The sequence below is a fragment of the Ranitomeya imitator genome, chromosome 2 (assembly GCF_032444005.1).
Source record: "Ranitomeya imitator isolate aRanImi1 chromosome 2, aRanImi1.pri, whole genome shotgun sequence".
Classification (NCBI taxonomy): Eukaryota; Metazoa; Chordata; class Amphibia; order Anura; family Dendrobatidae; genus Ranitomeya; species Ranitomeya imitator.
Genome location: NC_091283.1, coordinates 677,255,504 through 677,271,431, shown reverse-complemented (window position 1 = coordinate 677,271,431; position 15,928 = coordinate 677,255,504). Strand labels below are relative to the sequence as shown.

Below are 15,928 nucleotides of genomic sequence, written 5' to 3'. Positions count from 1 at the left end.
TCTCATATTTAAGAATAAGAAGTATTCCTCCCAAGTAGTAGTTGGCGCATGCCCATTAGTTGTATAAACAACTAAAAAGATATACAGTGTGGGAAATAAGTATTTGATCCCATGCTGATTTTGTAAGTTTGCCCACTGACAAAGACATCAACAGTCTCTAATTTTAAGGGTAGGTTAATTTTAACATTTTGAGATAGAATATCAAAAATAAAATCCAGAAAATTATTCTGTATAAATTATATAAATTTGCATTTTGCAGTGAGAAATACGTATTTGATCCCCTACCAATCATTGAGTTCTGGCTCCTGCAGACCAGTTAGATGCTCCTAATCAACTTGTTACCTGCATTAGACAGCTGTCTTACATAGTCACCTTTATAAAAGACTCCTGTCCACAGACTCAATTAATCAGTCAGACTCTAACCTCTACAACATGGGCAAGGCCAAAGAGCTTTATAAGGATGTCAGGGACAAGATCATAGACCTGAACAAAGCTGGAATGGGTTACAAAAGCATACGTAAGAGGAGAAAACGGTTTGTGTAATAGTAAGAAAATTGAAGAAATACATAATGACTGTCAATCAACATCTATCTGGGGCACCATGCAAAATCTCACCTGATGGAGTATCCTTAATCTTGAGGAAGGTGATAGATCAGCCTAAAACTACACAGAGGGAACTTGTTAATGATCTCAAGGCAGTTGGGACCACAGTCACAAAGAAAACCATTAGTAACACATTACTCCGTAAAGGTTTAAAAATACTGCAGTGCCCGCAAGGACCCCCTACTCAAGAAGGGACATGTGCAGGTCCATCTGAAGTTTGCCAGTGAACACCTGGATGATTCTGTGAGTGATTGGGAGAAGGTGCTGTGGTCAGATGAGACAAAAATTGAGGTCTTTGGCATTAACTCAACTCGCCATGTTTGGAGGAAGAGAAATGCTGCCTACAATCCAAAGAACACCATCCCCACTGTCAAGTCAAGCATGGAGGTGATTTTCTGGATTTTATTTTTGGTATTCTTTCTCACAATGTTAAAATTAACCTACCCTTAAAATTATAGACTGTACATGTCTTAGTCAGTGGGCAAACTTTCAAAATCAGCAAGGGATCAAATATTAATTTCCCCTACTGTATATACAGGAAAAACAGGCAGCTCTCCAATGGACATATGTCACGATCTGTAATGACTCAACAGGAGATCAGACAGCGGTCGGTATAACACACTCAACGGAATGGAAAAGGGGAGAGATACGTCCTACTGATAGGAAATGAGGGATGGACCCCTCCCGAGCTCCAACCTGAGCCTTTCCCTGCCCTCCTGTAATGCCTTAAACGGGTCCTTCCCCCGCTGCCATCAGGAACCTTGTGCCTCGCTGTCACCTCACACTGCACTGGCCAGCAAGGGGCTAGCCTCACCACTGCAGATGGTACAACATCGGGGACAGTAACAAACACAAGACAGACTAGGTAAAAACACCAAACTTAACAACTTTCTCTGCTGCAAAGCACCGCACAGCAGAAGAAAAACACCTGGACCAACTCCACAAAACAAGCAGATTCATCAGCCAGAGAGCTCCTTATTCCAGGCTTGATCAACATAGATTGCTCTATCACTGACAGTCAGCTGATGCATCAGTTGACTATTTAAAGGATGGTGGGAGTAATCACCACCCACACAGCTGACTAGCAGCTCTGCAGTTGCAGCAGGATGCCAGCAAGGGAAACTGACATTAACCCCCGATAGCCTGAAAGGAAAAAGCTACATAAAAATCATAGTGGAACCAGAGCTGCCACACATCCAAAAATGGATTGTGACAGCATATTTCAAAATAGCAGCAATTTAGTTGCCCATGTACACAAAAGCAACGCTTTGATCAGGGCTGTGGAGTCGGAAAGCCACAGTTGCGACTCCGACTCCTGGATTTTATTAGGTTCTGACTCCGACTCCTTCATAAATAGCCAATTCGTAACAATAAATTTACTGTTGTCAAATATTAACATCGTGCTTATTCAGTTTCTCACCATCATATACAGTTAGGGCCAGAAATATTTGGACAGTGACACAATTTTCGCGAGTTGGGCTCTGCATGCCACCACATTGGATTTGAAATGAAACCTCTACAACAGAATTCAAGTGCAGATTGTAACGTTTAATTTGAAGGGTTGAACAAAAATATCTGATAGAAAATGTAGGAATTGTACACATTTCTTTACAAACACTCCACATTTTAGGAGGTCAAAAGTAATTGGACAAATAAACATAACCCAAACAAAATATTTTTATTTTCAATATTTTGTTGCAAATCCTTTGGAGGCAATCACTGCCTTAAGTCTGGAACCCATGGACATCACCAAACGCTGGGTTTCCTCCTTCTTAATGCTTTGCCAGGCCTTTACAGCCGCAGCCTTCAGGTCTTGCTTGTTTGTGGGTCTTTCCGTCTTAAGTCTGGATTTGAGCAAGTGAAATGCATGCTCAATTGGGTTTAGATCTGGAGATTGACTTGGCCATTGCAGAATGTTCCACTTTTTGGCACTCATGAACTCCTGGGTAGCTTTGGCTGTATGCTTGGGGCCATTGTCCATCTGTACTATGAAGCGCCGTCCAATCAACTTTGCAGCATTTGGCTGAATCTGGGCTGAAAGTATATCCCGGTACACTTCAGCATTCATCCGGCTACTCTTGTCTGCTCTTATGTCATCAATAAACACAAGTGACCCAGTGCCATTGAAAGCCATGCATGCCCATGCCATCACGTTGCCTCCACCATGTTTTACAGAGGATGTGGTGTGCCTTGGATCATGTGCCGTTCCCTTTCTTCTCCAAACTTTTTCTTCCCATCATTCTGGTACAGGTTGATCTTTGTCTCATCTGTCCATAGAATACTTTTCCAGAACGGAGCTGGCTTCTTGAGGTGTTTTTCTGCAAATTTAACTCTGGCCTGTCTATTTTTGGTATTGATGAATGGTTTGCATCTAGATGTGAACCCTTTGTATTTACTGTCATGGAGTCTTCTCTTTACTGTTGACTTAGAGACAGATACACCTACTTCACTGAGAGTGTTCTGGACTTCAGTTGATGTTGTGAACGGGTTCTTCTTCACCAAATTAAGTATGCGGCGATCATCCACCACTGTTGTCATCCGTGGACGCCCAGGCCTTTTTGAGTTCCCAAGCTCACCAGTCAATTCCTTTTTTCTCAGAATGTACCCAACTGTTGATTTTGCTACTCCAAGCATGTCTGCTATCTCTCTGATGGATTTTTTCTTTTTTTTCAGCCTCAGGATGTTCTGCTTCACTTCAATTGAGAGTTCCTTTGACCGCATGTTGTCTGCTCACAGCAACAGCTTCCAAATGCAAAACCACACACCTGGAATCCACCCCTGACCTTTTAACTACTTCATTGATTACAGGTTAACGAGGGAGACGCCTTCAGAGTTAATTGCAGCCCTTAGAGTCCATTGTCCAATTACTTTTGGTCCCTTGAAAAAGAGGACGCTATGCATTACAGAGCTATGATTCCTAAACCCTTTCTCCGATTTGGATGTGGAAACTATCATATTGCAGCTGGGAGTGTGCACTTTCAGCCCATATTATATATATAATTGTATTTCTGAACATGTTTTTGTAAACAGCTAAAATAACAAAACTTGTGTCACTGTCCAAATATTTCTGGCCCTAACTGTAAGTAATAAGACCAGAGCAAAAACTATATTTATTAGAATACAATTAGAATATAGCAAATAACTTTTATAAACTTTTCTAAACTCTTGTAAGTAAATATGCAATAAACACTGTTATGCAGTTGATAAGAAGAAATCTAAAAATTTGTCCTCAGAAAAAGTATTGCCTCTGTCAGATCCTCCTTCATGGCTGCCCTCAAATCTGATCTAATTATTTTGAGAGCAGAGAACAACCTCTCTACACTAACTTGGGTTGGTGGCAAAGCAGTAACCACTCGGGCAACATCTCTGACAATGTCAGGATACAGAGGAATCGCTTGTTGCACTGTTATTTTTGATGAACGGTCAAATTTCTCAATTTCTTTTAGTGCACCTGAAAAATTCTGCTGAAATGTACTGGCTGTGTTCTTTGATGGGGATGACTCTTCTATGCGGGAACGCTTTGCACGGTCATTGTGATCCAAATATTTTTTTTTATTAAATTCTTCATCAGTTGATGAGGGTGAAGATGTGGCAGGACGATCAAATTCTTCTTGTTCCTCCTGACTGTTCCGCAACCCTTTCATCCTTACTGCTATTTCAAACAGAGCTTCTTTTCCTTTAGTTAGCTGTTGATCATCTAGAAGAATCCGATGCATTGGGTCTACATAAACAGCTGCCAAAAGAATGTTATTTTGTAATAGTAGCTCCTCTCTCCATTTCATTGATGTAGCAATGCCACTTGCAATTAACCCTCCTCTTTGGAACAGGTGAAACATCAGGTTCTTCCACTCCTTTAAGAAAATACCTGGAGTTAAGTCATCTGCTTAATCTGATAATCTGCGTCATCTGGCAGCACGGTGGCGCAGTGGTTAGCACAGCAGCCTTGCAGCGCTGGGGTCCTGGGTTCTAATCCCACCCAGGACAACATCTGCAAAGAGTTTGTATGTTCTCTCCGTGTTTGCGTGGGTTTCCTCCGGGCACTCCGGTTTCCTCCCACATTTCAAAGACATACTGATAGGGATTCTAGATTGTGAGCCCCATCGGGGACAGTGATGATAATGTGTGCAACCTGTAAAGCGCTGCGGAATATGTTAGCGCTATATAAAAATAAAGATTATTATTATTATTATCTGCTTGTAATTTTTTAGTCACTGTAAATGGGTGCTCTAGCAATTTTTCCAGCTCAGTCACATGATTCCACTGACTTTCATTTAGCGTCAGTTGAGGGTTAGCCATGTCTACAAGAAAGGTTTTCAGTTCAACCAAGCGCTGAATCATTAATTAAGTACTGCCCCATCGTGTGGCTTGATCAATAATTGCCCCTTTTTCAGCACGTCTCTTCAAAATTGAGTCAACTTTAGGGGTTCTGGCAACAGTAGCCAATTTTCTCACCTTGCCAATCAGTACAGCAGCATGTCCTTCTGGCAGACTGTCTCTTATAGCCAGCTGTAGCGTATGCACAACACAGCACATGTGATGAATGAAAGAACGTATTGACGCAGTTTCAACAAGATCATCTAAACTATCATGTTGCTGTTCATCTGAAGCAACTTCAGTTTGCTCCTCAGTTACAATACTGTGTTCCTCTATTTCAAACATTTCTGTGTCTGTGGGCCCAGAATGTTCTTCTAGCTGCTGGTCACCATCATTACTCTCATTCATTAGCTTAATAGTACTTATCATATTTGAAGCATTGTCAGTTACGACAGAAAGAACTTGATCTTTTTTAAGTTCATAGTCTTGCAGAACCTTTTCCACCAAGACCTGGAGAAACTCACTGGTGTGATGAGCTTTGGTGTCTTTTACTGCCAATGTCTTAATAACTATTTCATTTTTGTCACAAACAAATCGGACATTGATGGCACAATAGTTCACTCTGTGATGTGTGCAGGCATCCATTTTAAGAAACAGAAAGTGTCCCTTGAGAGTTTTTTTTAAGTTCTTCCTTTTGTTTAAAAGCTTCTTCAATTACTAATTTTCTAATACTCTCTCTCTCCAGAGAAACACCAAGCTTGCGGGCCATTTCCCCATTCAGACACATAAAAGCTGGTCGTGAAAATAATGAAATAGGCACACTATCCTTTATAACAAGCTCTATGATCTGTTTTTTTAAATGTATCTACTGTCATTGTCACAGTACCTTTGTCACTGACAAAATATCTTCCAACTGATGGCTGCAAAGTTCTCTGCTCCTTTGTTTGGCTGGAAGAGCTCGGCACTGGTTCATTGGTTTGGATGCAGTCTTTCTCATCCACTGCTTTCAGTACTTCTGGATGAAAGCGCTGTAAATGTCTCTTTAGATTAGAAGCTCTGGTAGGAGCATTTTTATCTTTGCCTGAATATGCACTGATTTTGGATTCACAGCATTTGTTTTCGTCTGGATCATTTGTCATACACTGACAGACATAATGTTTTCTATCTTGAGTGATGGCGAAATGTTCAAATACAGCTGATTTAATGTGACGCTTCTTTGACATTCTCAGGTTTTTAATTTTGCATTCACAATCCAAATGACAATTGTTTTTCCTAAAAACAATTACACAAAATTATTGCCAGGTCATACAACTGATATAGTGGTAAGTAATACTGTTATTCCTCATGCACTCACAGTTAACTGATGCAAAGTTTGTTGAAAGGATAATACTTCTTACAGTCTTCCTCTTCTGAGTAGCAGCTGTGAGATGCTTGGAAGACACACACCAAACATCTAGTCTAGAGGAGGAGCTTTACTACTAAGAATTTGCAACACATTTTCACTTTCAGTTTCATATCCAGGTACGGACTGGGACAGAAATTCAGTCCTGGCATTTGATATCACAAAGGTCCATGCCATCTCCAAGCACCAGATGGGATATATTACTAATATTACCATGGATGGAGGAAAGCAAAATTTACTACAAGGCCAATATTTCTAATGATACTCATGGCCTGCTGGAGTAAGTGACGGAGTCATCGACTTTATGCTCCATCCCAACTCTTAAGTGTGGGTTTCTTGAGAATACAGATTCTGTTAACAACGTAGCAGACAAAGTGGCCCACAACCAGACAGGCCCTTCTGGCATTTGCCAGAATTGCCAGATGGCCAGTCCGGCCTTGCATTGTAAGTAGGGGAGTTGGGGCAGCATGAGGTTAACCAAGTATAAGATTAGATAAGGGGCAGTGGAGAACAGTGACACACAAGAAGTAAGAAATGTCTCTATCTCCAGCAGAACTGCTTATCACTGTTGTTCATAGTTTGATAGAAATATATATTTGAGTAACATTTATAAAATTCATAAGAAAGTTCAATTATGAAATATTAATACATTTTTTTTTTAAAGCTGGAGTCGGTACATTTCTACCAACTCCAACCAAAACTAACTCCGACTCCGACTCCACAGCCCTGGCTTTGATTCTCAAATATTAGGTGAGAGCTAAAACACTTAAGGTACCGTCACACATAACGATATTGTTAACGATATTGTTGCTTTTTGTGACGTAGCAACGATATCGTTAAGGAAATCGTTGTGTGACAGCGACCAACGATCAGGCCCCTGCTGGGAGATCGTTGGTCGCTGAACAAAGTCCAGAACTTTATTTCATCGCTGGATCGGCGTGTATGACACCGATCCAGCGATGTCTTCACTGGTAACCAGGGTAAACATCGGGTAACTAAGCGCAGGGCCGCGCTTAGTAACCCGATGTTTACCCTGGTTACCAGCGTAAAAGTAAAAAAAAAAAAACACTACATACTTACCTACCGCTGTCTGTCCCCGGCGCTGTGCTCTGCACTCCTCCTGTACTGGCTGTGAGCGTCGGTCAGCCGGAAAGCAGAGCGGTGACAGGAGGAGTGCAGAGAAGCACAGCGCCGGGGACAGACAGCGGTAGGTAAGTATGTACTGTTTCTTTTTTTTTTTACTTTTACGCTGGTAACCAGGGTAAACATCGGGTTACTAAGCGCGGCCCTGCGCTTAGTTACCCGATGTTTACCCTGGTTACCCGGGGACTTCGGGATCGTTGGTCGCTGGAGAGCTGTCTGTGTGACAGCTCTCCAGCGACCAAACAGCGACGCTGCAGCGATCCGGATCGTTGTCGGTATCGCTGCAGCGTCGCTTAATGGGAAGGGGCCTTTAACCCCTTTACCCCCAAGGGTGGTTTGCACGTTAATGACCGGGCCAATTTTTACAATTCTGACCACTGTCCCTTTGTGAGGTTATAACTCTGGAACGCTTCAACGGATCCCAGTGATTCTGACATTGTTTTCTCGTGACATATTGTACTTCATGACAATGGTAAAAATTATTTGATAGTACCTGCGTTTATTTGTGAAAAAAAACGGAAATTCGGCGAAAATTATGAAAATTTCGCAATTTTCCAACTTTGAATTTTTATGCAATTAAATCACAGAGATATGTCACACAAAATACTTAATAAGTAACATTTCCCACATGTCTACTTTACATCAGCACAATTTTGGAACCAAAATTTTTTTTTTTAGGGAGTTATAAGGGTTAAAAGTTGACCAGCAATTTCTCATTTCTACAACACCATTTTTTTTTAGGGACCACATCTCATTTGAAGTCATTTTGAGGGGTCTATATGATAGAAAATACCCAAGTGTGACACCATTCTAAAAACTACACCCCTCAAGGTGCTCAAAACCATATTCAAGAAGTTTATTAACCCTTCTGGTGCTTCACAGAAATTTTTTGAATGTTTAAATAAAAATGAACATTTAACTTTTTTTCACAAAAAATTTAATTCAGCTCCAATTTGTTTAATTTTACCAAGGGTAACAGGAGAAAATAGACCCCAAACATTGTTGTACAATTTGTCCTGAGCACGACAATACCCACATGTGGGGGTAAACCACTTTTTGGGCGCATGGCAGAGCTCGGAAGCGAAGGAGCGCCATTTGACTTTTCAATGCAAAATTGACTGGAATTGAGATGGGACGCCATGCTTAGTTTGGAGAGCCCCTGATGTGCCTAAACATTGAAACTCCCCACAAGTGACACCATTTTGGAAAGTAGACCCCTTAAGGAACTTATCTAGATGTGTGGTGAGCACTTTGACCCACCAAGTGCTTCACAGAAGTTTATAATGTAGAACCGTAAAAATAAAAAAATCATATTTTTTCACAAAAATTAACTTTCCGCCCCCAATTTTTTATTTTCCCAAGGGTAAGAGAAGAAATTGGACCCCAAAAGTTGTTGTACAATTTGTCCTGAGTACGCTGATACCCCATATGTGGGGGTAAACCACTGTTTGGGCGGATGGGAGAGCTCGGAAGGGAAGGAGCGCCGTTTGACTTTTCAATGCAAAATTGACAGGAATTGAGATGGGACGCCATGTTGCGTTTGGAGAGCCACTGATGTGCCTAAACATTGAAACCCCCCACAAGTGACACCATTTTGGAAAGTAGATCCCTTAAGGAACTTATCTAGATGTGTGGTGAGCAGTTTGACCCACCAAGTGCTTCACAGAAGTTTATAATGGAGAGCCGTAAAAATAAAACAAAAATTTCTTCCCACAAAAATTATTTTTTAGCCCCCAGTTTTGTATTTTCCCGAGGGTAACAGGAGAAATTGGACCCCAAAAGTTGGGGGGAACCACCGTTTGGGCGCATGGGAGGGCTCGGAAGGGAAGGAGTGCCATTTGGAATGCAGACTTAGATGGAATGGTCTGCAGGCGTCACATTGCGTTTGCAGAACCCCTAATGTACCTAAACAGTAGAAACCCCCCACAAGTGACACCATTTTGGAAAGTAGACCCCCTAAGGAACTTATCTACATGTGTGGTGAGCACTTTGACCCACCAAGGGCTTCACAGAAGTTTATAATGGAAAGCCGTAAAAATAAAACAAAAATTTCTTCCCACAAAAATTATTTTTTAGCCCCCAGTTTTGTATTTTCCCGAGGGTAACAGGAGAAATTGGACCCCAAAATTTGTTGTCCAATTTGTCGTGAGTGCGCTGATACCCCATATGTGGGGGGGAACCACTGTTTGGGCGCATGGGAGGGCTCGGAAGGGAAGGAGCTCCATTTGGAATGCAGGCTTAGATGGATTGGTCTGCAGGTGTCACATTGCATTTGCAGAGCCCCTAATGTACCGAAACAGTAGAAACCCCCCACAAGTGACACCATTTTGGAAACTAGACCCCCTAAGGAACTCATCTAGATGTGTTGTGAGAGCTTTGAACCCCCAAGTGTTTCACTACAGTTTGTAACGCAGAGCCGTGAAAATTGAAAAAAAAAAATCTTTCCCCCAAAAATTATTTTTTAGCCCCCAGTTTTGTATTTTCCCGAGGAAAAGAGGAGAAATTTGACCCCAAAAGTTGTTGTCCAATTTGTCCTGAGTACGCTGATACCCCATATGTTGGGGGCAACCACCGTTTGGGCGCATGGGAGGGCTCGGAAGGGAAGGAGTGCCATTTGGAATGCAGACTTAGATGGAATGGTCTGCAGGCGTCACATTGCATTTGCAGAACCCCTAATGTACCTAAACAGTAGAAATCACCCACAAGTGACCCCATATTGGAAACTAGACCCCCATGGAACTTATCTAGATGTGTTGTAAGAACTTTGAACCCCCAAGTGTTTCACTACAGTTTATAACGCAGAGCCGTGAAAATAAAAAACCTTTTTTTTTCCCACAAAAATTATTTTTTAGCCCCCAGTTTTGTATTTTCCCAAGGGTAACAGGAGAAATTGGACCCCAAAAGTTGTTGTCCAATTTGTCCTGAGTACGCTGATACCCCATATGTTGGGGTAAACCCCTGTTTGGGCACACGGGAGAGCTCGGAAGGGAAGAAGCACTGTTTTACTTTTTCAACGCAGAATTGGCTGGAATTGAGATCGGACGCCATGTCGCGTTTGGAGAGCCCCTGATGTGCCTAAACAGTGGAAAACCCCCAATTATAACTGAAACCCTAATCCAAACACACCCCTAACCCTAATCCCAACAGTAACCTTAACCACACCTCTAACCCTGACACACACCTAACCCTAATCCCAACCCTATTCCCAACTGTAAATGTAATCTTAACCCTAACTTTAGCCCCAACCCTAACTGTAGCCTTAACCCTAGCCCTAACCATAGCCCTAACCCTAGCCCAAACCCTAACCCTAGCCCTAGCCCTAATGGAAAAATGGAAATAAATACATTTTTTTTTTATTTTTCCCTTACTAAGGGGGTGATGAAGGGGGGTTTGATTTACTTTTATAGCGGGTTTTTTAGCGGATTTTTATGATTGGCAGCCGTCACACACTGAAAGACGCTTTTTATTGCAAAAAATATTTTTGGCGTTACCACATTTTGAGAGCTATAATTTTTCCATATTTTGGTTCACAGAGTCATGTGAGGTCTTGTTTTTTGCGGGACAAGTTGACGTTTTTATTGGTAACATTTTCGGGCACGTTACATTTTTTGATCACTTTTTATTCCGATTTTTGCGAGGCAGAATGACCAAAAACCAGCTATTCATGAATTTCTTTTGGGGGAGGCGTTTATACCGTTCCGCGTTTGGTAAAATTGATAAATCAGTTTTATTCTTCGGGTCAGTACGATTACAGCGACACCTCATTTATATCATTTTTTTATGTTTTGGCGCTTTTATACGATAAAAACTATTTTATAGAAAAAATAATTATTTTTGCATTGCTTTATTCTCAGGACTATAACTTTTTTTTTTTTTTGCTGATGATGCTGTATGGCGGCTCGTTTTTTGCGGGACAAGATGACGCTTTCAGCGGTATCATGGTTATTTATATCTGTCTTTTTGATCGCGTGTTATTCCACTTTTTGTTCGGCGGTATGATAATAAAGCGTTGTTTTTTTGCCTCGTTTTTTTTTTTTTTTCTTACGGTGTTTACTGAAGGGGTTAACTAGTGGGCCAGTTCTATAGGTCGGGCCGTTACGGACGCGGCAGTACTAAATATGTGTACTTTTATTGTTTTTTTTTTATTTAGATAAAGAAATGTATTTAGGGGAATAATATATATATATTTTTTCATTATTTAGGAATATTTTTTTTTATTTTTTTTTTACACATTTTGAAAATTTTTTTTTTTACTTTTTTACATTGTCCCGGGGGGGACATCACAGATCAGTGATCTGACAGTGTGCACAGCACTCTGTCAGATCACTGATCTGACATGCAGCGCTGCAGCCTTCACAGTGCCTGCTCTGAGCAGGCTCTGTGAAGCCACCTCCCTCCCTGCAGGACCCGGATCCGCGGCCATCTTGGATCCGGGGCTGGAGGAAGCAGGGAGGGAGGTAAGACCCTCGCAGCAACGCGATTGCTGCGGGGGGCTCAGGGAAGCCCGCAGGGAGCCCCCTCCCTGCGGGAAGCTTCCCTATACCGCCGGCACATCGCGATCATCTTTGATCGCGGTGTGCCAGGGGTTAATGTGCCGGGGGCGGTCCGTGACCGCTCCTGGCACATAGTGCCGGATGTCAGCTGCGATAAACAGCTGACACCCGGCCGCGATCGGCGGCGCTCCCCTCGTGAGCGCCGCCGATCGCGCTGGACGTACTATCCTGTCCGTGGTCATGGGGGCCCACCCCACCTCAACGGGATAGTACGTCCCATGTCAGAAAGGGGTTAATGTGTGTGCATCATTACAGTCAATGGCCAAGCGAGGGCAAACAACTGAATCCAGTTTTGCAGGGTTTCAAATGTAAGCCCCAATGGAACCACTGACCATAGATTAAAGCACAATGTGAACCCAACCTAAGTATGAAAGTCAACAGAATGAATAACTTCATTAAATATTAAGTGGAAATAAAATATAGATTTAAAATTATAAGACTCCATATCCCCTTCATAACGGTTCAATTTCAGTTTTAATTTTTTCTTCCCCTTCTTCCCAGAGCCATAGCTCTCTTATTTTTTCTGTTCACATAGACATTTGCAGTCTTACTTTTTGCAGGATAAGCTGTACTTTTGAATGACATAATTCTTTTTACCACATAGTGTACTGGAAAACAGGAAAAAAATCCAAGTGCCGTGAAATTGTGAAAAAAACAAAAAAAAAACGCTATTCTGAAATAGGTTTTTGGAAATAGTTTTTACAGTGTACTTTTTGTGGTAAAAATTAACATCAATAAGATTCTGCTTATCAGTAGAATTATGGTGATACCAAACATTTACAGTTGTTTTTAATTGTTTCAGTGGTGTCACCATTTCTAAAGACCTGTAAAATTTTTATTTATTGGCCAATGGACCTATGTGACAGCTTATGTTTTGCAAGACCAGATGATGCTTTTATTGATACAATTTAGGGGTGGATGCACCATTTTGATCTCTTGCTACAGCTTTTTTTATTAATTGCAGCAACAAAAAAACCACATAATTTTAAAAAAATTAAAAAAAAAATTTCATAGTTAACAGTATTTACAGATCGGGTTAATTATTTTTACATTTTGATGCATTCAACTTTTATGAATCTACGTGTATTTTTTAATATCTAATTTTAATGGGGAAAAGGGGTGTGATTTGATCTTTTTATCATTTTACTTTTCTTCATATGTTTAAAACTTTTCACTGTTCTGGTTAGGAGACTAACTTCCGATCGTCTTATCGTTTGTGCTATGTTCAGTAATAGCACAATACCGCTGCGTACAGTGAAAATCAAGGTCCCCTTTGAAGCTCAGCCATGGGCACACCGAAGGTATGATTGAATGACGCTCCCCTTTGTTGGCACACTTTTAATGCTGCTGTCAGTTTCATAATGGCATTTAACAGGTTACAATTGCGGGTGGCGCTTTGCACCACTCGTAATTGTTAAAAGCAGGCGAAGTGTTAGAAGCTTGTTACAAGCTGCTCACAGTAACATGAACAACATGGGTCTTAGCATTACCAGGTTTAAAAATGGCTCGTAGACCTTTAAAAGGTGTTTACCATATAGTTTCCAAATGTTTACTGGAGGCTGGATTGCTGGTCTATTCTCTTTGCTTTTTGTCCTGTATGAAATGATAGTGGAAGATTGTTCTGGAGACCACGTGGGCAACGCCATAATGAGACCATCTTTAGGGAATCCAGAAGCGCATGAAGAGAAGGACAGCACCACAGCAATTGTGAAAAAACAGCTCCCGTATTTATTCTGCCATCTGCAACGTTTCGGTCCGTGGACCTTTTTCAAGCATATGCTTGAAAAAGGTCCACGGACCGAAACGTTGCAGATGGCAGAATAAATACGGGAGCTGTTTTTTCACAATTGCTGTGGTGCTGTCCTTCTCTTCATGCGCTTCTGGATTTACCTACTGGGATGGATCCCCTGGTGAGGACGTACACTCTGCTGTCCATAGAGACATTGCCATTATAGGGTGCGGCTTTACTATTAATATTTGATACTTGCATATTTAGGGAATGTCACATTGGACCTTCTCCTGGGATTAGATAGTGTGTGGCAAAATATACAGTAGCCGGTCCTATGTGACCTTCACTTCATGTACCCTTACAACTTGTTATTATGATTTTATTGTGGAGCCAGTGGTATACCAATTTCTCTAAATTGTTCTAAGAAGCCATTTTTCAAAAGACACCGGGTGACATGTTCCTTTTATTACTATGAACAGCCTGCAAGGACTAAAGGTGCTAATATGTTGCCCATACAGCGTCTCCAAACTTGTCTCCCATTGAGCACATATGGGACTATGATTGGTCTGCAATTGCAAAGGTTGCTGCCAGCAGGGATCGTGATGATTTGTGGGCCCAAGTGTATTCAGAATGGCAAAACATTCCAAAGACAGTCATTAATAACTAAACATGAGTGAACACATTGCAGGGGAATTGAATTCTTCTTGAATTATGTAAATGAAATGTAGATCCGAAAATGTGGATAATTTTTTGCTTTCACAAAGATTCAGGCCACCATTTTTCTGAACTGTATAATTCAGACTAAATGTAAAAAAAAAAACCTTATACTCACCATCGACTATTTTGTACTCGCCAGCATTGAATTTGTTTGTTATAAGCCACACATTTTATTTATACAAAAAAAACATTAAATGTCACAGCTCCAAAAACGCAAAAAAAATGATGCAAGCTTGTTTCAGACGTTAGTTACTCATTGCCTGCATTGCATTGTCGCAGTGAGGACTGTTTAAAAATTTTTGAACAACCAAATTTGTACACCTGTAACATGCCAATGTTAGTTATTATTTCAAAGCAACCAAATTTCACACACAGCAGGTTATACAGTATTGAAGCATAAACTCACAAATATAGTGGAAGTAAAAAATACCTTTTATTTTAACATTCTAAAAAAAATATAAGAACAGTGCCAGGTTTATGTTATGACAATCAGATTACAATTAACACAACCAGAGCAAATTTGAATCAGGAGCAAAGGTGCACCCACTAAAATGTGTAGCACCAAGGAGGCAGCATGGGTATATGGATGGAGGGTACAGGCTCAATAATAACCAATAGATAAAAAACTAAAGTGCTAGTGCATAAAGTGACATAGTGGTTGTGAACTACTCACTTGTCCAATGCATATAGGTATTTGACAATCAAATTCCATCAGAATCAATCAGCAAAAGAGCCTCTAAATGTCCCACAAAAACAGTGTTCCCATCAAGTCATCTTACCCATGTTCCTGTCCATGTGCAAACACACGCGCCCCAATGCGCGTTTCGCCCTCGGCTTCCTCGACTGCCCCGAGCAGTGGGAGCTCTGGCTTCGGGCCAGGTACCTTCAACAGTAAGCCACAAAAAGATCCAGTATAATGCCTTCCGACAGTTGGGGGAGGCAGAGGAAGACATTGATGGCTTTCTGCAGGACTTTGAGTGGCAGTGTGCCCTGCATCAAGTGAAGCCGGAGGAACAGGTTCAGATTCTGGCCAGCAAGTTGACAGGCCGGGCAGCGGATGCCTATCGCACGGTACCTGATGAGGACTGTATGGACTATGAGCGGATCAAAAAAGTGATCTTGGCCCGGTATGCGCTGACACCAGAGGCATACCGCCAAAAGTTCAGCGGACTTATAAAACGAGTAACCGATACCCACGCTGAATGGACCTGTAAATTGCGGCTGTCACTGCTACAGTGGGTACAAGGGAGCCAAGCAACCACTTAGGAGGATGTTCTCCAGCTCTTCTTGTTAGAACAATTCTTTAATGGACTAACCCCAGGACACAGGAATGGTTTCGGGACAGGCGGCCAACGACTCTTGAGGAAGCCGCTCGTCTGGCCGATGAACATCATGATGCCAGGAGGCCTTAGTTGTCTGGATCAAAGATGTTCACTAGGGGTCCGCCCATCGACCTGGAGGCCCCCA

The 15,928-nt window shown here is 41.6% G+C and overlaps 1 protein-coding gene across 4 annotated transcripts in view; it reads left to right on the top strand.

Annotated features, from left to right (window-relative positions):
• The window catches only part of TUBGCP2 (tubulin gamma complex component 2), an 888,554-nt gene that overhangs the window by 605,300 nt on the left and 267,326 nt on the right, over positions 1-15,928 (top strand). The window lies entirely within an intron of this gene.